This window comes from Etheostoma spectabile, chromosome 16, assembly GCF_008692095.1.
Source record: "Etheostoma spectabile isolate EspeVRDwgs_2016 chromosome 16, UIUC_Espe_1.0, whole genome shotgun sequence".
Classification (NCBI taxonomy): Eukaryota; Metazoa; Chordata; class Actinopteri; order Perciformes; family Percidae; genus Etheostoma; species Etheostoma spectabile.
In genome coordinates, this window is record NC_045748.1 from 27411184 (window position 1) to 27432017 (window position 20834).

The 20834-nt window shown below is 39.9% G+C and overlaps 1 protein-coding gene and 1 long non-coding RNA gene across 7 annotated transcripts in view; one reads left to right on the top strand and one right to left on the bottom strand.

The window, feature by feature from the left end:
* LOC116704612 (RNA binding protein fox-1 homolog 3-like) overlaps positions 1 to 20834 on the bottom strand; it is a 751296-nt gene that overhangs the window by 627189 nt on the left and 103273 nt on the right. For 5 of the 6 annotated variants that reach the window (XM_032540217.1, XM_032540219.1, XM_032540215.1 and 2 more), the window contains exon 2: positions 19309 to 19403. The gene's annotated coding sequence lies outside the window, so the exon portion shown is untranslated. The remainder of the gene's footprint in view (positions 1 to 19308; positions 19404 to 20834) is intronic. The other variant, XM_032540214.1, reaches the window with a different exon arrangement.
* Positions 1015 to 19102, top strand: LOC116704654 (uncharacterized). The gene is made up of 3 exons (XR_004335744.1): positions 1015 to 1025; positions 6929 to 6931; positions 18872 to 19102. It is a non-coding gene; the product is annotated as an uncharacterized LOC116704654 (long non-coding RNA).

Sequence of the window (20834 nt, forward strand, 5' to 3'; positions counted from 1 at the left end):
ATAAATAACCTGTAACATCAAATGAGACTAATAGCAAAAAGAAAGCTAGTTTTACATAGTTTTTCTTAATGCCTCTGTCCGGTAAGATTTTTTCCCCGCAAAGTCACAAAATTATCTACGGCAGGTAGATGGTGCTAATGAGCACACATTCTGACGGGTCACAAAAATTTTATTTCATAAATTATCTGTTGTAGCTATGGCTGTTAGTGGGGCAGGGCCATTACAGAAAAGAAGGAAATTAAACCAAGAACAACTAAAAGACAAAAGGGAGAGTATACGAGGGGCCCAAATCACACTCTGTCTGGCTTTCAACAGTTGGAGACAATTGCAGGGCTGTAAATGATTCGAAAATGTCCCAGAATTGGCCCTCATGTGTGTTATATGTCTATTTAATTCATAAAATTGCTATACAATGTGTGATGTGGTTGTACGCCAGGAGCTAATATTAATTAACATCCCCTTTCCATTTAGCCTGGACGTGTTATTCCTTTTAGCCCGTTTTTGTGTTGGCCTACTACTTTCTTTTCTCCGCCGTATCTGTGTAAAGCCTCCCAGGGTTTCATGAAATGCGCTATATTAATCTAAATTATTATTACGTTGGTTGCCACAACAAACTCTTAATGCTTTGGCTCGAGGCTAAGTGACAGTGATAGCAGGTTTAGCTTACAATACATCCAAAGTAGGCTAAGTTAGACCATCTGCAACAACAAATAAATGCAACAACGCATCTGTAACGTATTCTTATTGTAAATGAATGATTTGAGTATTATTTGCACATGACTGTCACGATTGAAGACTGGAAAGGAGGCTTTAAAAGTGCACAATTTGGTGACCCAAATTGAAGAACCATACTCATTGACTACTAATTGACCATACCTTTGACATTCCTAGTTATAAATATGTCATATGACTACAGAGCAGATATGAGCACAGAAATCCTTAAGTCTTAGGTCTACATGTAGGTGTACCTATATTTAAATAAACACACTAGCAGAGTTTATGCAGTGTCTTTTATTTTACTTTATGTTTTTTTCATGAGTTAGAGCCAGGCAATCGTAAGCTGTGAGGGATAGCGTGTGTCCTCAGCCCCCCCCCCCCCCCCCGGTGCTGGACCACCACGCCGACCCTGTCTCCTGACAGCAGAGGGGCTGGTAAAACAAGCCATAATATGACAGTCAATGATAGAAAGAAATCGTTCACTTGTGGCCATTAACAACACATTAAAGACAAACAAAAACCTGAAGTATGAATAAAAATGTTGTGCATTGTCATGTTTCCTGTATTGAATAGCATTGCCAAACATAACACTGTACCCTTTAAAGCAAGGAGTTATATCCTGTCTCCTTGGTATAGCCCCCAGTTGGGGCTGTGCTGGATACTGCTCTCTGGGCATCAGGTCAGCTGGCTCCGTCATTACATTTATGGCAGCCTGTTTTCCTGCGCGATGTGCAGAACCCCACTGGCTAACACAATGTTTCAGACTTTTTCTGGCAAGTATAGTAGTGTCCCCCCACTCCACCGTGGCTCGTGTGTGTGGGCTACGTGTGCACTCTTGCTCAGCTCATAGAGGTCTTCTAAAAGAGCCAGATCTGCTATTGTCGATAAGGGATCAACTGAGAACTTCTCCTTCTCCTGTTACATGCTGCACCGCAAGTCCACTTTAAATCGAAAACCTGCGTACACAAGGTCAGACCAGACGTGAGATTTTTTCACAGCCTCCGCTCACTTAATTGATAAATGCTGTGCTTTGCGTAGCAAACGGCGTATGCCCGTCCTAAGCCTGTTTTAGGTCATACGCACAATTCATCAATGAGAGCCAATGATCCCCTATGTCAAATAATTAAGTTACAATTAACCCAAACACTAACATACAACTTTACACTGAAATTAAGGATTAAGCACACAAAACAGTATTCATTTTGGGAACAGAGTCTAGTGGAAAGGGAGAAAGGAAGCCTTTTTACAATGACCTCCCGGAAATGCTAACTCAGTAAAACACAGTGGGCAATAAAGCATGTGATCCACTATTGTGATACAGAAAACCCTGGGTTGAATCTGACGTTACCTCAATAATGCTTCGTAATGTAGGCCTCTGGTAGAGTTTGTAGAGTGAGGGCCCATGTATGGAGGTTTATTCCTCGACGCAGCGGCCACCAGTTTGACTCTGACCTGCGGCCCTTTGCTGCATGTCATTCCCCCCCTCTCTCTCCCCTTTCAAGTCTAAGCTGTCCTATAGAAATAAAGGCCTAAAATGCCAAACAAATTAAAAAAAAAACTAGTTATACATTTATAAATATTAACGGTCTATGATACATCGCTATGTGCTTACATATACCGCCCTGTATCACACAGGAGGACACAGCAGCTGATCCACTTTGGGGCTGAAAACGCAGAAGTACCTGTTGGTACTGTATTATTGTAATCATTGTAATTAATTCCTGTTCATTTTTCATGCAGTTGTATATTGTTGTTGGTTTGTTATGGGGACACTGATGATATGTGGGGGGGGGGTTACTGGCCACAGGCATCAGACTGGTCTGGAATATCAGAACAGCTGTGGTTAATTTGTTTTTGTGTGGGCTTGTGTGATTTTTTTAGTTTTACACATATGAGTGCCTTTTACGTGTGTGACATGTTAGTTATGGTTCTAATAGTGATAATGGTTCTGTAACATCATTTTTAGGAATGTTTTTGCGTTATGTTTCATTTATCAGCAATAAAGACAGATTTTGTCAACAAAATGTTTTTTGAACATCAATGACATTCAAAACGGTGATAACTGAAACAGATAAAACAACACAACCGTGTATAACAAGGTGATATGTATGATACATGATACATGTGTATACACACTTAGTTTGCAACAGACGACTATACACACAAAAGAACATATGCCTCTACAAACACAAAAAGTGAACATAAAATAACATCAAATATATAAATACATATGACATGTTGTCCAAACCCACACAATCAGACAGAGACGCCATCTTGGAAGTTGTGAAAATTTTGTATGGTGATTTTCACCAAAGTGGTGTCCAATTTTCATAGGGGTATGTTTTCAACCCTACCAATTACCCCTTGGCTTCAAGGGGCCAAGGGGTAGGGGTAAGGGCCAAGGGGTAGGGGTAAGACGAAGGATTTGGATTCAGCCTAAGCCCTAGGGCAGATTAAGTATTAAGAATATTTGATGGTAGGATCAATTAATTGTTGGTTTGAGTGTATGAGATCTGTTGACTGAAGAAAGTTATAGAATAAGATGATGTTATTTATTAACCATTATCAGGACAGTGGGCATCTTGATAGCCTGGATATTTTTTTGTTTGTTTTCGTAAAGACAGACAACACAATACAGTCCCTGACAAAAGTCTTGTCGCTTGCTGCTATTAACCTGACTTTTAATTAATCAATTGGTGTAAGAAATAACTCATATGAAAAGCTAAAACCTTCCCAAATGATGTTCAATGCAATGAAATAAATTAGTTTCACTAAAAAAAGATTTATTATTTAAACAAGACAGAGAGGTCAAATTTTGGCAAGACAAAAGTTTTGTCGCCTATACATAAACTGAACAAATTTACTACAAATACTAAAATATGTCAGCAAATTAAATAGTGGTGCTGTGAGATTTGAATTTAATATCTTGGATGACTTCCATGATCTTGAAGGACTGCACCCATGTGGTTTGGCAAGGATTCATACAATGTATTGATGAAGTCATCAGGAATAGCTAGGAGAGCAGTCTTGCATGCCTCCCAGAGCTCATCAATATTCTTTGGTTTGGTCTTCCATGCTTCCTCTTTCATCCTACCCCACATATACTCAATGATGTTCATGTCTGGTGACTGGGCCGGCCAATCCTGGAGCATCTTGATCTTCTACGCCTTGAGGAACTTTGAAGTGGAGATGGAAGTATGCAATGGAGCACCATCATGCTGGAGAATTTGGCCTCTTTTATGGTTGGGAATATAAGAGGTAGCTAAGATTTCTTGGTATTTGAGACTATTGATGTTGCCTTCCACCCTGCAGATGTCTCGCACACCCCCATACTGGATGTAACCCCAGACCATGATTTTTCCGCCACCAAACTTCACTGTTTTCTGGGTGAATCTTGGATCCATGCGGGCTCCAGTAGGTCTCCTGCAATATTTGCGGCAACTATGGTGTAATTCAACAGAAGATTCATCTAAAAAATCCACTTTCTTCCACTTCTCCAGCGTCCATCCTTTTAGCAGGCTGTGGGCCTTGGCAAATGCCACACGGTTTTTCAATTGTCTTTTGTTTAGGGCTGGCTTCTGGGCACTGATTCGACCATGGAGGCCATTTCGAGACAGAATCCGACAAACCGTTCTGGTTAACACAGGGACTTCAGGGGACCAGGTCTGGTGGAGCTCTGCTGCAGTAGAAAATGGGCTGGCCTTGGATTTTCGAACCAACAAACGGTCCTCTCGAGCAGTTGTCTTGAGGGGTCTGCCTGACCTGGGCTTGTCAAAAACATCTCCAGGGTCTTCAAATGTTTTTTTAATCCTCTGTACTTGACGCTGAGACACATTGAAGGTGTCTGCCACATCAGCAGTGGATCTGGTCTTCAGCTTCTTGATAATCAAAACTTTAGTCTCAGGGTGAATCTTAGGCATGTTTGCAGAGGTCTAGTCGCAGTTGATGTGAAGGTCTAGTGTACTGGGGTTGTTTTTATACACACCTGAGACGTAATTGATCCATTATTAGTCACAGGTGAAGCTCATATGACAAGGCGACAACACTTATGTCTTTGCAAAAATTGACTCAATGGGCTTTACCAAGCTGTGAATATTAGAATACTTTTGACAGTTTCTTTTTGCACTGAAACATTATTACAAAAGCTGTTGGGATTAAAATGAGCCATTTCTTGTAAATAAATCTTGATTAGAAATATATTTCAGCGGCACTTCAGGTCAATTTGTACACAAGCGACAAGACTTTTGTCAGGGACTGTACAAGTTAGCTGTTCTCCATAGGACTGTTATTTATCTATGTTTAAGCCATGCTTTAAAAAAAGAAAAAGCCACAAATGCTCATGCAGCTCCAAAGCCTTGTAGGTGCATTACATATTTAATGTGTTTACAAGATATTGCACAAGCACCAAATGTTGTAGATCCAGTTTCTGTTAATGAGGTCTGGACTGAGGCTGTTTAGAGAAGTCTCTGAGGCTTGAGATACAATAACATGCACATGTGACATCTATTTTCCACCACACACGCGTCTTCACTGCATTCCAGAGGTGGTGCATCCCAGAGATGTGGGTGAAGCAGCTCTCCGCTCCGGTAATGATAAGCGGCAGGTCTATTTTCACGTAAGCCGCGGGCCGTTCAGACAGCCGGGTAGGAAGGGACACCCCCAACTATCACATAAGTCTCTTCGGCAACACCACAGACAATGAAAGATTCATCTCAAGAGGGCAAGGCGGCTGCAGTTGCTTTTCATCGACAGCAAGACCCAAGGGGACCCAGAGCCTGCTGGGAAATGGTTCCCAATCAACTTAACATGATGGCGTTTTGTATAAATTTAATTGATTTTGAATCAGAGTGATTTTAATTGCTATTTGTCTGATTTGAAGGCTTATTCCGTGCAGAACACTTGTTGTGTGGCTGATAGTTACGTTTTGAAGTCAGAGACTAAATCTGTTTAGATCATGGACCATCTACAGTGTGTTGTTAATTAATGTCAGCAACAGATTGTATGTAGAGCATTTTGACAGCTACTCTGTCATAATTAAAACTAGAGACTGTGTACAAGCTGATAAGTGGGTCTGATAAATTTGTATTGAAGAATCAGAATCACACCACAGTATTTTTGTCACTTCCTGTTTAGTCTGAAGGCTGCTAAAATTGGCTGGAAACTTTTCCAATTTGACAGCGGATTTTTGTCACTGCTGCCTCCTGCTCTCGTCCACTTTACAGGCGAGGCGCCTCGCAGATCATCTCGAACAAGCCTAATATCGCATCATAGGGCCTTTTCATAAGGACATCACCAGAAAAGAGAAGCCATGGAGTTTAATTACAGGAGTGCCTGGAGTGGAAGGTAGATACCAGCTAAATAAACATGATTGTTCTGTAACATACTTGTAGAGACAATAAAATGTTATTTGGGAAGGCAAGACGCTACGCTTCTGAGACACTTCCGGTGTGGCCTGGTTTTAGTGTGAAGCCACTTTTGTCACTAAAAAGATACCGAAAATAAGGTTGTAGTATTGCAGAAGGATTGACAGTGTTCCTACTGAATCTATGGAGATTCCACAACTAAAGCATAAAAGGATGATTATATTCATACATACATATATACATACATACATACATTCATACATACATACAGACAATAATAGCCAAATCTCTTACTTGCATTGATTACTCAATGCTCAGTTCAGGTGTCATGGACTATCTTATAAAACAACTGAATTGCTGTATTTCTCATTCGATCATGCACACCATGGCATTGACATGACATGATCACACTGGCATTGAATAGGCTACTGTTACAAGTTGAAATTCATCAGAGGCTGCTGCAAAGTTCATGGAAACTCAGCATAGATTTATCAGTCATTTCACATATCACTGAAGAAAAGGTAAGCAGCTGTTTACCAATATCAGAATCAGTCCTATTACTTAACATGTGAATGAACAATAAAAGCAGGCATAGATTGTGTTTGGACACAGCCTTGCTATTGAAACGCTTAGAGATATTAAATTGCTTTAAAAGAACCTAAAATTGTCTAAAATTGTAATCATTAATTTAATAAGAACTTGTCTTCAGTCATATGATGCCAAAAAAAATGAGGCTCAGTTGGAAAACATTGGAAATAGTTCACTGAAGTGTGTTTAATTTTAAAACATTTTATGAGAGAAATAGGCTATGACTTACTGAATCTGTCTTCATTTCAGTCAGACAACAGTCAGTTTAAAAGATTTTCGCAATGCCCCCCCCCTCCCTTCTCGAATGTCTCTGCGTTGCTACCAGAATGAATTGCATCGCTGCTCACATAGACAATAAATTGGGGGAAGCGGGAAATAATGCTGGACAGTGGACGTGTACCATGACCCTTGTGTCTGTGTAGGTGAAAAAAGTTGGTGCTAAATAGTGCGTCAGTGCAGAGACAGGTTTGGAAAGCTGGAATTGTAAAAGTGGAATACTGTGCGTGCGTGTGTGTGTGAGAAAAAATGAGTGACAGCATTCTCACATTCTTCCACCTAGCTGATGCAGAGCTGTCACCTCCACCTGTATCAAAACTTTAAAGAATACATATAGACTTTCGAAAAATGTTGAATGTATTTACATCTGCATAGACTTGCATGTGCACACACACTGTCAAAACACATGAGCCTGTGAGTGGGGTGCTCAACCCCCTGTTGTGCTCTCTCACACACCTATCTTCCCTTTTCTCTTTGTTTTAATTCCTCCTCGTCTGCCACACCTTTCACCCGGCACTCATTGCCTCTCCACACCCCCCGCTGCCTCCTGTTCCCTCTACGTTTCATCTTTTCCCTGTCAAGTGAGCCTTTTGAAGGTGTGTGTGGGGCAAGGAGGGGTGAAGAATCAGCTCAACCTGAAACAATCCATCCCAGAATCATTAACATAAGGCAACGCCACTGCTCCCCGTTTTGTATACTTTGTCAACAGAGTACAAAGAGGCTCTAAAGTGAACGGCAGATAGCGTATGGGGTCATGTATCGCTGCAGGTTGTTTCTTTAACTCTACAGAAGACTTTTAGGGTTGTTTCAAGACCTTCAGATGTAGTTTGGAGCGGGTCAAACGAAGTGCAAGCTTGACAGACTTTGCCTGGGTAATCTGTTTGATAGAGTAGGTACTCAACTCCTTAGGTCTAAGGAAGAACAAGGCAAAAGCACCTTAATGACAACCTTCCAGATTTATTCCCACCATCCGCCTATTCAGGAATAATGACAAGCGAGACTGAGGGAGAGAAAGAGGTGGCGGTCTGGAGGAAAGACGCGAGAAAATACAATAACGCTACAAACAATCTGAAAGAGTGATAGTGTTCCTGTCCGTTTAAAAAACAAGCATCCATTTCTAAAATGAAGTGCATCACTGAATAAATCAGTCTCAGGTTAATAAAGTTGTCATCCGTTTGATTTTCCTGAGGAAGAAGTACGGCGAGGAAAAGAAAAAACTGTAGAAATATGACCCCGTCAGCATTATCTCTTTATTTTATTGTTTGCAAAGAGGTCACCGTGAACGCAGCTCCTTTAGCTGCAGTTTTTCCTCCAACATTTCCTATAGAATTAGAGTTTCTTCTGTATTTATCAAAAATACAGTCAAATACCATGAAGCTTTGGCACTTGTGTACATGAAGGAACTCATAAGAAGACCGTGCATATAGAGCTAAAAGCAGCGAGAGGAAGGTTTTCCGGTTTTACACAGAAACACACATTTTACATCCCACCAAGCACCATACACCAATAACAGATGCAAGTCACTGCTGTTAAGAGTCCATTGCCATTTGTTATTCTCTTTTCTTTTCCTCATTTATTTATTTATTTTTTAGTCAATTAAAGTCACTCAGCCGTTCCGATTGGACCTGAGACTGCTAAACGGAGTTAATGTGATACGCAGCACAGACAAAGTCTCGGCCACCAGTGACAGCATTACTATTCATGGAGCTGATTTCAACTGTCTCTCACAACAATGAAAAAAAGAGAGAAGAGTAGGAGCGCAAGCGTGCCCAAAACACCAGAGAGTTCAGCAGTCTACCAGTATGCCAACTCAAAGACTTTACCACAAACATTATTAGTGTACAAAATGATCAGCCAAGTTTGATAAATGACCTGTTATTGCAATAACTCTTGCTTAAATATGTGACATATTATTTACACTGCTTTAGTATGGTTTAACTGCTCATCAGTAGCTGATTTGCTAAATCAAAACAGTCACTGCCATAAATGTTTCATGCATTTCGGTTAGATAGGCCTATCAGACATTTGTTTCCCTCCAATTCTTCAAGATTACACTGTGACAAATTTAGAGTTACATTTACAGTAACTTACTGGCAACAATTGGCCATGAAGTTACTGTGAATTATTTTTTACAGTAAAGGTACTGTACTTCCATTTACAGTATTTTATGTATTCATTGTAAAATATAAAACAATTAAACACAACATAAGATAAAAAGTAAAAATTCAGTAGTTTGCTTTATTATTTACATTACTATAGTGGCTATGTTGTGTTTTTTTACAGTAATGCTTTGACTACTGTGATTTCAACTGTAATACTTAGACTACTGTGATTTTGTCATGTCGACAAGGTTGTAATGAATCCTTTACAGCATTCTACTGTAAAAATCATACAGTCGTGTTACTGTGAAATCTAAAGGAAATAACTAGATTTCACAGTCATTATTTACAGTGTAGTCATTTTCCGCTGTTGTGTAAGCAGCAGAAACAGCCCTTACTTTAACTGTTTAAAAGTGTGTGTCATAGTCATAATAGTTTGGTAATCCCGAGACAAAATGGTATAAATGTTAAATCTTTTTTTTCCCAAACGCTACTGCAGAACACAGTATTTGTTTTGATCCTTATTTGATTCTAGGTGTGTGATTGTATACTACGTTGTGCCTCAGGCATGTGTGTTGTCACCTGTCCTATTCTCCATCTATACAAATGAGATCATCTGCAGCAGCGGGCTCAAGCTGTTTAAGTATGCGGATGACATGGCCTTGGTGGCCAACCTCGCTGAAGACCACTCCCTGTCCACTTAAAAGCATTATGTCAACAGAATGGCACTTTGGTTCAAGAGAAGCACACTGGAGCTTAACATCACCAAGACCAAGGAACTGGCTATCGGGGCCAACTGCTTGATACTCTTCATCCACCATCTACACCATTGTGGCTGGAAGGACAAGTAGTGGAACAGGTTGGAAGTTTTTTACTTTGATTGACCACCCTCATAACTTCCCCCTGCATGTTGACACAATAAAAAAAAGGCCTAACAGTGCATGGGTCTCCTCAGAAGGCTTAAAGGATTTGAAGTGAGACAGGTCAGTCTGTCCAGAGTATACCAGTCACTGATAGTCTGTGCTCGCTTTCAACATCCCATTGTGGTAAAGCTTCCTACCAAACAAATGCAAGAGAAAGCTGGCTAGGATAACCAGGCATTCCACAAAAACGGCCATTTAATCTTTATCTTTTTTATCTTTAAAGAATCAGCTTTCCTCAACTATCCTGGTGAACTTCTATCGCTGTGCAATAGAAAGCATCCTGACAAACTGTGCAACAGTGTGGTATGGGAGCTGTTCTGTTGCAGAGCGCAAGGCACTGCAGCGGGTGGTGAAAACCGCCCAGCGCATCACCGGGACTCCACTGCCCGCCATCGAGCACATCCAGAGAACGCTGTCTGCATCGAGCTCGCAGCATCCTGAAGGACTCCTCTCACCCAGCCCACAGACTGTTTTCTCTCCTGCCCTCCGGCAGGCGTTTCAGGGTCCTCCGGACCAGGACCAGCAGACTAAAGAACAGTTTTTTCCCCAGAGCTGTCTCTTTATTGAACTCTAATCCTCATTGATCCCACTCCCCTCATATACTGACAGACTCTCCTCTCCCTCCTCACACCTGCCTCCATTTTGTTATCTGCAATATTATAATGTTCATCTGCACTGCTGACTGTTACTATAGTAACGACTGTTTACATCTGCATCTTTTGCACTACTTACCTTTTTGCACTACTTACATTTCATTTGCACTGCTGACTGTTTATTTATTTATTTACAGTACCAATTGTTTACATTTACATCCGCACTACCGTACTTTAACTGTAATATGCAATTACTTTCCACCACACTTTAATTCGGATAGTTTCTGCCCAAACTTTACCTTATTTCATTAGTATATTATGCTGTTTGCACATATCTGTAAAAAATTTGCAATTATAGTAATATCCACCAAATTCCTAGCTGTAAATCTTGCACACAATTCCTGTTATCTATATTTTGTATTCATAGGACAAACACATCTGTAAAACTCTGTTTATAATAGTATTCTTTTCTATATTTATTCATTACATATCCATGTCTTGCACTTACGGAACCATTGTATATCCTGCACTTACTGCTATTGCACTTCTGGTTAGACCCAAACTGCATTTCGTTGCCTTGTACCTGTACATGTGTAATGACAATAAAGTTGAATCTAATCTAATCTTTATATACAAGCAGTGGAAAGAAAATCCAACTTCACCATCCAGGATGCCTCCCACCTTCTCCACCAAAGTTAGAAGGAAGAAGGATCAGAGTGCCTCTGGCTAAAAAGTCATTTTACAACAAATCCTTCATTCCCAATGCATATACACACATATATACAAAACTCATGTTACTGACACATCACACACACTCTGCCTTTAATAAAAAGAAAATCTTCTAAAATGGCAACATATTAAACAACAAAGCTTTTTGAATCTTTAAAAACAACGTTTCAGTGACACATGGAACACGGATGCCGGTCTCCATGGTGAAAGTCCTGTGTTTGACCCATCCACTTGAGATTAGGGGTCTTACAATGACACTTCATGCTAGAACACACGCACACTGCTGTTACTCTGAACACGAGGGACTGCGCACTCCGTGACACATTTACACCTAGAAATACTGTGCTGTGTATGTGTGTGTTTTGGTGTATAGGTGTATTTGTCTGTGTGTGTGTATTTGCAGACAGGCTCGTAATGAGAAAGAGGAAAATATACTGTAGGCTTCAAAAACTATGATAAAGTGTAAACCACACATGGAAAGAAAAAAAAGTACTGTAGATTATGATTGAATTTTCTTAACATGAATTCAGCTTATCAAGAGAAGACACATGGGCTGTTTCACCCCTTTTTCTTCCTAAAGTGACACAAGCACACCAGGCAATGCTCTTATCTCCACTGATCTGCAGTATGCACGAACTTTCTTGCAGAGCTGCCCTTTGTTTCCTATGCTTGTTATCTTGATTCATTGAAAGTTGTGGCTGGAAAATAACGTGTGTGCGTGTGTTCAAAGATGTGTTTGGATGTATGTCTGCCAAATGACTCTGACTGAGAAGATGAACACAAGTCTAATGCCCAGAGAGCGTGAGACTCATCATTTTCAGAAGGGTGGCTACAAGTAGAGTTGGAAGTTTGGGTGGTTGGGTGAAGTATCTCCCTCTGGGTACAGGATAGCCACTCTGTTGGAATTTTAGCCCGGTAGCCCCAAGACAAGATGGCTGTGTCAGGAACCTGCTGGGAAACCCACTCATCCGTGCTGCAGACAAACATCCCAGAATATGAATGATGCTAAGCTAAAAAAAATGATTGTCGAGATGGTGCAATGAACAAAAAGTGGGCAAGAAAGACCTAAAGCCACAGAGAGAAAGAGGGATGTTGTGTTCTGGTGTGGATACTGTTTCAGATTTTTAAAAATCTTTTAGTTAATGTATTCTAAATATTTTTTTAAGGGCACCTTAATTGACATCAGTGTAAAATGCAAGACGTGAACATATTGGAATTAGCAAGAATGGTAATTTACATCTATAGTGGTCCCTAGGCAGGTAACAAGAAAAGAACATGTAAAGATAAAAGTGAACACAGTACTGGTTTGCCGTAAGCCATTGTCTGAGAAGAGTCTTAAAGTATAATAATCAGTGCACTCCCTTATTGCACATGCTAGACTATTCAAATATTTACTTTCTGACAGAAACTCTGCTGCACCGTCTTTCACATGACTTTTTAAAAAGTAACCGTGGACTCCGATCTGACCCCAAGATAAAGGACATCATTTACTATGTCAACTTCCTCCCCTCTCAGTTTTTTGATATTCGATAAAAGACATGAGAGGTGTCATTGCAGATGTATGAATTAAGAAGTGCTTCTTGAATGTATTTTGCATCATCTGCATTATTTGAAAATTCATTTTTGCATGAGATTAAATTTTTCATTCATGCATCATATAGTAAGTCGTTAATATAAAGTGTAAATTGGTCCCAGAATAGAGCCTTGTGGGACCCCTAAACACAGTTCAGGCTGGGAGATTTGGTGTTGTTGACCCCAACTCACGGAGGAGCTGAACTTGTCTTTTGAGGACTGTAGATATAGTGATAGTTACAGAATGGATGAATGCTATAAATGTACGCATATAAAAATAATAAAATGCAGGTCAAGTCTGATTTCCATTGCAAAGTTCATACTGGAGGTAATTTGGAGTAAAGGTAAAATGTTGGCAGATCGCTACTAAATCCACAATACAGTATATACACGCTTATCGTATCAGCTCATGTCTGTGCCTGTGGCCTGTAGCTGAGGGCCACTCTGCTGCCTTGACTCCCCACACAAAAGAGCACCTTGCCAGGCACATAATCCTCTCAGACCCCCTATAGAGCCTGGAGCTCTGGATCTCCCCCTGGATGCCACAGCTAACCACTAACCATTTTTAGCATCTGTGAAGTTGTCAATAAATACAATGAGTGCAGAGATTTTAATTGTATAGTTGTCCAGGGGTCTAGAGAAGGGGCTTTTTTTTTTAAATAGCATGTTAATATATTATTCAGACATTTTCAGTGATGTTCAGGGATTTTTCTGGGGAGATGAGGCAGAGTGCAGAAGGTTAAAAAGGGAAGAAGTGGTGGGGGTGTTCACATCCTTCTAAGAATCTCTCCCAAAGCTACAATATCTGTGCTGCTTTTTAAATACCCAAATCAGTTACACTGGCGAGCGCAGTTTTTTTTGTCTTTTGTGCCGGCAACAATGGAAACAAGCCTCCGGACACACCCACACACGCACTCACGCACACACACTTTTGATAACAACAATAGGCTAATCAATAAACCTTAACACCATACAGTACAACCCTCATAACATCCTCTTTATGTTATTATTCCAGTTCCTAATAATTAATAAATTAATTGTAGGTGAAACAGCTTTAGATGCTTATATGGCCCACAATCTTAAGAACGTAGTAATGTAAGTAAGTAAGTAAGTAAGTAAACTTTATTTATATAGCACCTTTCACAGACAAGAAGGGTCACAAAGTGCTTTACAGTAAAAAACAAAATAAACAGCAGCACATAGTATACTAAGGCATATTGCTAGTTAAAAGCTTGTCTAAAAAGATGTGTCTTGAGGTGTTTTTTAAAAGATTCCACAGAATCCAAGGCTCTCAAGGCTAAGGGAAGAGAGTTCCAGAGCCTTGGAGCCACCACAGAAAAGGCTCGGTCGCCCCTGGTTTTAAAACGTGTTCTGGGGACAGTTAAAAGGTCTTGGTCTGAAGACCTTAGAGAACGACCAGAAGTGTAAGCGTGCAGTAGATCCTGGATGTAAGCAGGGGCTTGTCCATGCAAGGCTCTATAAGTAGTGATTAAAATTTTAAATGCACTCTAAAACCAATTGGTAGCCAATGAAGAGCCTTAAGCACCGGAGTAATATGTGATCTCCTGCTGGTCTTAGACAGAAGTCTTGCTGCTGCATTCTGAACAACTTGCAATTTATCCATTGAAGATTTGTTTAAGCAAGTGTACAGTACATTACAATAATCCAAACGGGAAGAAATAAAAGCATGAACAAGCATCTCCAGCTCTTTTTGAGAGACCACAGAACGGATCTTAGAAATGTTCCTGAGATGGAAAAAACAGGAACGAACCACGGATTTCACATGACTGTTAAAACACCATAGATTTGTCAAAAATGACACCCAGATTTCGCACAACATTACAATCAGAGAGTGATAATGCCCAATGGCCTGCCTAATCTTAGGGTAATGCTGTCTGGAGCAAAGATCATCACCTCAGTTTTTCTGAGTTTAATTGCAGGAATTGTCCGCCATCCATTTGTTAATGGAGGCTAAACAAGTGTGCAACATTGTCAGTTTGTCTAGCCTATCAGGGCTGAAAGATAAATACAGTTGGATGTCATCAGCATAACAATGGTAAGATATTTCGTCAAAACCACCAATAATCTTTCCAAGAGGAAGCAAGTACAGACTAAACAACAGGGGGCCAAGCACAGAACCTTGGGGCACACCACAAGACAGAGGAGCAGAGTCCGACTTGTATGTTCCTATGGACACAGCAAAGGTCCTGTCTGAAAGATAGGAAGAAAACCAATCCAGGGCTGATCCAGTGATGCCTACAGCACTTTTCAGTCTATCAATCAGAGTGTAGTGGTCAACAGTATCAAATGCTGCACTGAGATCTAGTAGGACCAGGACAGAACATTTACCCCCATCAGCTGCCATCAAAATGTCATTGGAGACTTTAAGAAGGGTAGTCTCAGTAGAATGATTTTTACGAAAGCCAGACTGATACTTATCAAAAATATTATGAGCAACCAAAACATTATTTAGTTGGTTTGCAACCACCTTTTCTAAAAGTTTTGAAATAAAAGGCAATTTCGAGATAGGCCTGTAGTTTTTGAACAAAGTTGCATCTAAGTTGCTCTTTTTTAAAATAGGCTGCACAAGAGCATGCTTAAAACAGCCAGGGACCTGACCCAGCTGAAGAGATAAATTTAAAATTGAAACCAAACATGGGCCAAGAAGATGTAAGGTTTTTAAAAGCAAAGATGTGGATGTAGATGTATGTCTCTTTCACATCTGTAATTAAGGTCACTTGGTGCAGACTAAAGAATTAGCTCTGTTCTTGCCTTTCAATTCTGAACCGTTCATGTTAATACAGACCTATTATTAATCAAGAGGTGAAAATATGTAAACGTATGGATTGGCAGTTTTATTAGTTTCATCCTGCATCATCAGCACTAAGGGGAACATTTAATCATGTGTGTTTACATGGACAAGAGTGTTCCAGTTATGATCATATTCAGGGTCTGATATTTAAGTGGTACACAGATAAATCAGGTTATTCATATGTCCGTACAGGCTTGCAAACAGCTGTCTGCTCTGAGCACATCCCCCCCCCCCCTTTCTCTCTCTCTCATGTTTTTGCATTGTGTACTGTTATTTATTGTTATTTTGCGTTATTTTAACCTCTTTTTTAAAATAAAAAACATAGAATAGAGTGCTCCAGGGATTACATATTCTTGGATTTTGCATTTCTTTAAAAGAAAAAAGGATTAAGCACAAAATATGTGTCACTCTCTCCTTTTCAACTAATGTCATTGTTTTGTTACATTTATGAAAAATACACAATTTTACTGATGGTAAACATGTCAAATTTAACAAACAATAACCACAACATTTATCCGTTAGAGGTCGGGGAAAGACTCCCTTAGAAATCAACTCTTTTTGCAAGTTAAGCATCTCATAAACTTTGTCAAACACTGTCAACGAAAAATTAGTAAATATACACAACAATTATTTGTGCCTTGCTGTAATTTCGGCAAACTTATTTCTGTCTTAGTGTAAAAATCATTTTGAAAGTTTGTCCTGGCCTGTACTGCTGCTGACAGTCAGCTGCTGAGATGCCACACTCGCTGCTATTACTGAAAGGTTGGGAAACACTGCTCTCTCTTTTATTTTCATCCTGTTCTGTTGAATAACAGCTTTTATGGACAGAATAGCTAGGTGAAATTAGAAACTACAGACGGATCTCCATCCCCGTCTCACTACATCCTTCTCCGAAAACAACAATCAGCGTTTTACAAAACGCTTCAGCCTGATATTTTCATGACTTGATCAACCTCATGTGATAAAAGTATGGTAGGAAAACACATACTCATACACATCAAGTGATACAAAAAGCTGATTTCAGGCCCGTAAATGCTTTGCGTCCATAATCACTGATCCCCCTGATGGATAAATTCATTTCAACTTATTTTCCACACACAGCTTAGTGCATTTTGAGTCGGCCCCGTGTTCGCTATGTCAACTCGCAGGATTTCATGTCAGCAAAGTCCAGAAAACGATCCCATCAGGGATCAGTCACAGACCTGCCTGGGCTCCAGCAGGGAGGCAACAGGGCAAATCACAAGACTTCTTTTGTAATTTTACTCTGCGATAGTTACTACTCTGATCGCAACTTTTTTTTGAGAAACTGCCAAAACACATTGTACAGTGCACAAGACCTGACATGCTGTATGAATTTATTTTCACTTTCTTTTGTGTCAAGGAGAATCCCTCCACTTAGTGATGCATATATGTGCTGCCATGGTTACCAAATGATCTTCCATAATTACATTATACACAGTATGCCAACACTGATTAATTGCCAGTTGATGATGGATTATTTTTATAATTTGGATTCATGCTCAAATGAATCCTTCTAATGAGTGATTATCTTTGTTTTAACTTGTCAAGTAAACATTTTTGTTAAACTTTCTATTGTTTTAGGAGTTTGAGTCCTTTGCATTTGAGTCGGCCGTTGTTGTGTCTAAGTTAATTACATTGCTCTGTTAGTGTTGGAGGGGGAAAAAGTACGATAAAGCTAAGAGAGCAAAGGTTCTTTGCCACCACATCATTTTAAAATAGCCAGTCAGGGAAAGCTTAGGAGCTACTTTGATACTTGAATTGGCATACAGAGACTTTAAAATGACAACACAATCAGTTTAGGAGCGCTTACCAATGTTGGATTCTACACCCGGCAGGGATGCAGGACGTCTGGTGGCTTAAAGGGGTGGCAATTGGAGCAGGAGCAGCTTTATAGGGAGGTAGCCTAATTGTACACTATCACTGCTTGTTATCTCCTTAGATATTTTGGGGTTTAGATATTATATTGAGTATTTTTGTTGAGTTAAGGTTAAGTAGAAGTACATTTCTTTTGGAATACGTTTGTAGGTAGGTTTTGCTGTTATTTGTGGTTAATGTAGCAGTGTTTTTGTTAGTCTCCCCCTGTGTGTCAAAATCGGTCTGATCAGTCAATACATAAGTCCCCTTTGTTTCTTTTGCAGTAGGTCAGTTGTATTTTTGAGTCTGTTATCTTCAGAGCTTAGTCACTGTCTATTTATTTGACCTCTTTTATGGGCCCAAAACTTTATCTTCATTGATGTAATGATTTTTTGGGAAATAAAAACCCTTACTTTTGAACTTCCCTAGTGACTCCTTATGCTCCTTGATTTTTTTTTTCAACCGTGGGGTTAGGTTAGTCAATTATGGTTATCATGTAACATAACAGCATGGTATGGCAACTTGAGTTCAAAGAGTAAAACAAGCTCTTACCATAGTTAACAATGCAAGGGAGGTGATTGGCAAGTCACAGAAACAACTTTGCAATATACTTCACAATGCTGTACACAGAAAGGCTACACATGTAACAGCAGATACCTCACACCCACTGCACTCAGAGTTTGAACTCCCATCTGGCCATTGATTTAGTGTACCAATTTCACACAGACATTGAACAAAGAATGACTCAATCAGAGAAAACTTATATTGTATTTCCCAAGATATGCTTTCTTGTATTTATATAACATATTTGCTGCTACTTGCCCATTTGCACTATTATATTCTGTATATTCTGTACGTTTTTAATGTTATGTGCACCTTTCTTGTACTTGGTAGATGCCAAGACAATGTCCAGTGAGGTGGACAATAGAGTACATCCAATCTATTTTATTACAATCATGTTATGAAGAACTTGTAAGTTTTTATCTCCTATGACAATTCCAGGAGGTTAAAGTAGGAGTGCGTGAAACATACTTAAAACAGATCATAACTTTAGACAATCCAATTGCTAGCTGGAGAGATGCCACTTCACCATCTGAGCACTGCCAAGGCACGGTACCCCTCCAACTGCTCAGGGCGCTGGTCCAGCACTGGCAGTCCACTCACCCTGAAATCTCTCCATTTGTATGTGAATAGGTTCTGTGTGTGTGTGTGTGTGTGTGTGTATGTGTGTGTGTGTGTGTGTATATGTGTGTGTGTGTGTGTGTGTGGTGTTGTGTGTGTGTTGTGTGTGTGTGTGTGTGTGTATGTCCTCTTTCTAAATGAGTGGGGTTCAAAAACCGGGAATACACTATACTTGTGGGATCTGGACAGTTTTGTGGGGCCAAAATGCTGGACCCTGCAAATCTTAAGGTCTATTTGAGGGTTAAGACTTGGTTTTAGGATTAGGGTTAGAATTAGGTTATGGTTATTGTGAGGGTAAGGGTTTCTGTCAGTCATTTAGTTGTGATGGTTAAGGTTAAGGTAAGGGGTAGGGAATGCATTGAAGGGTCCCCACAAAGATAGTGAGAAGTACTATTTGTGTGTGTGGGTGTGTGTGTGTGTGTGTGTGGTCATGTTATTGAACTGATAAAGTCAAGTAGTAGTCCATTTTTTTGATTCATGTCTGTTGTGTCAAAAACAAAACACACACTGCAGGCGAGTGTTAAGACTCAGAATAGAATTGTCTTTAGATACAAAATAAAATTACTGAGGATGGCCTACCTTTAAGAATAGCTGTGGTCTTCTGTGGCTGGGATGTAGACGAAATGTGAGGAGCTTCTGTTAGACTGTCAGCATCTCTCTGTCTATCCAACTGTCTGAATGAAGAAAGATAAACACAAAGAGAGACTCTTTTATGGATTCACTTTAACCTTTCATGTAATAAAGTCAACAAACACCTATCATCCTTGACGTAAAACTCACACAGGTCCATGCATAAACACTGGGAACTGCGGCATATGAACAGCTGCCAGTGACCAAGCAGAGATAACGGAGAAACTGGGGATTCAGTGCCTTGCTCGTGGGCAGCCTGACAGCCACATATTTCCCATGAGCCTTAGCTTGGGTCAATGCTCTAACCTTTGTAGAGGCGGCTGTCAATATTCAACGGTGATTACTTTTCATCAATATAAGGTTAAATCTTAAGAAAACGTATAGCAGGAAGGTATAGAGGACACACACATTTAAAAGCAGAGACAAGAAACAAATGTGACTTTCCTCCCACCTCCATCAATTCATCCAGCAAATCAATACTACAGTTTCTCACTCTCTCTCTGTAGTGGACATCTACCAAGACTAAAGCTTGTTTCAATTCCATTTCTTTATCGTTCCAGCTTTCATTGTCCAGGTAAGTTATTTCTTAGCATTGAATGCTATTTATGACACAAAGTATGTGATACAAAAGTCAATACATACATACATACATACATACATACGTACATACATGAATGTACACAAACAAGTCAGGGATCAGCCACTGATGCAGTGCTAAATGGCGCTGGGCACTACAATTGAATTATTTTATGGATTCTATCTTTAATTTTGGTGTAAAATGTCTACATTTCATTCTAAAAAGCAACATCATTGGGGTGCCCTGGTAGCACACCTGGCAAAGCGTGTGCCCCATGCCACCACAGTCCTTACCGCAGCGGCCTATGTTTCGATTCCGAGGCCCTTTGCTGCATGTCCCCTCTCTCCCATTTCCTGTCTACAACTGTCCTATCAGTTAAAGGCCAAAGTGCCCAAAAACATATCAAACAAATTAATTAAAAATTATTGCAAAAATAAATATAATTGATAGCTGTCTATATTACCCATAAACTGTGGCATGAATAGTTAGATCATATGCATTCTCCCAGTGTATTCAAGATTCCTTTTATTGTCATCCAGCAAGACACAGAAATGTCAAGCATTACGAGCATGGCTTCTTTTAAAAACGCAAACACAAAACAGGGTAATAAAAAGCACTCTATGAATATATATACTGTATAAAAAATTGAATAAATAATTTCCAGCCAAATATATGTTTGTACAACTATGTGATGTATTGCACTTGTAAATGAATAAATAGTATTGCACATTTGCAGATTTAAGCACAGTTAAGTGGCGATTAGTTGACTTTAGTAGTCTGATAGCAGCTGGGTAACTTGTCATGCTGCAACGCATGCTGAAGGGAGGGGGAGACCAGGCTGTGACATGGGTGGGTGGAGTCTTTTAAGATGCTCGTGGCTTTAGTCAATAGCCACTTT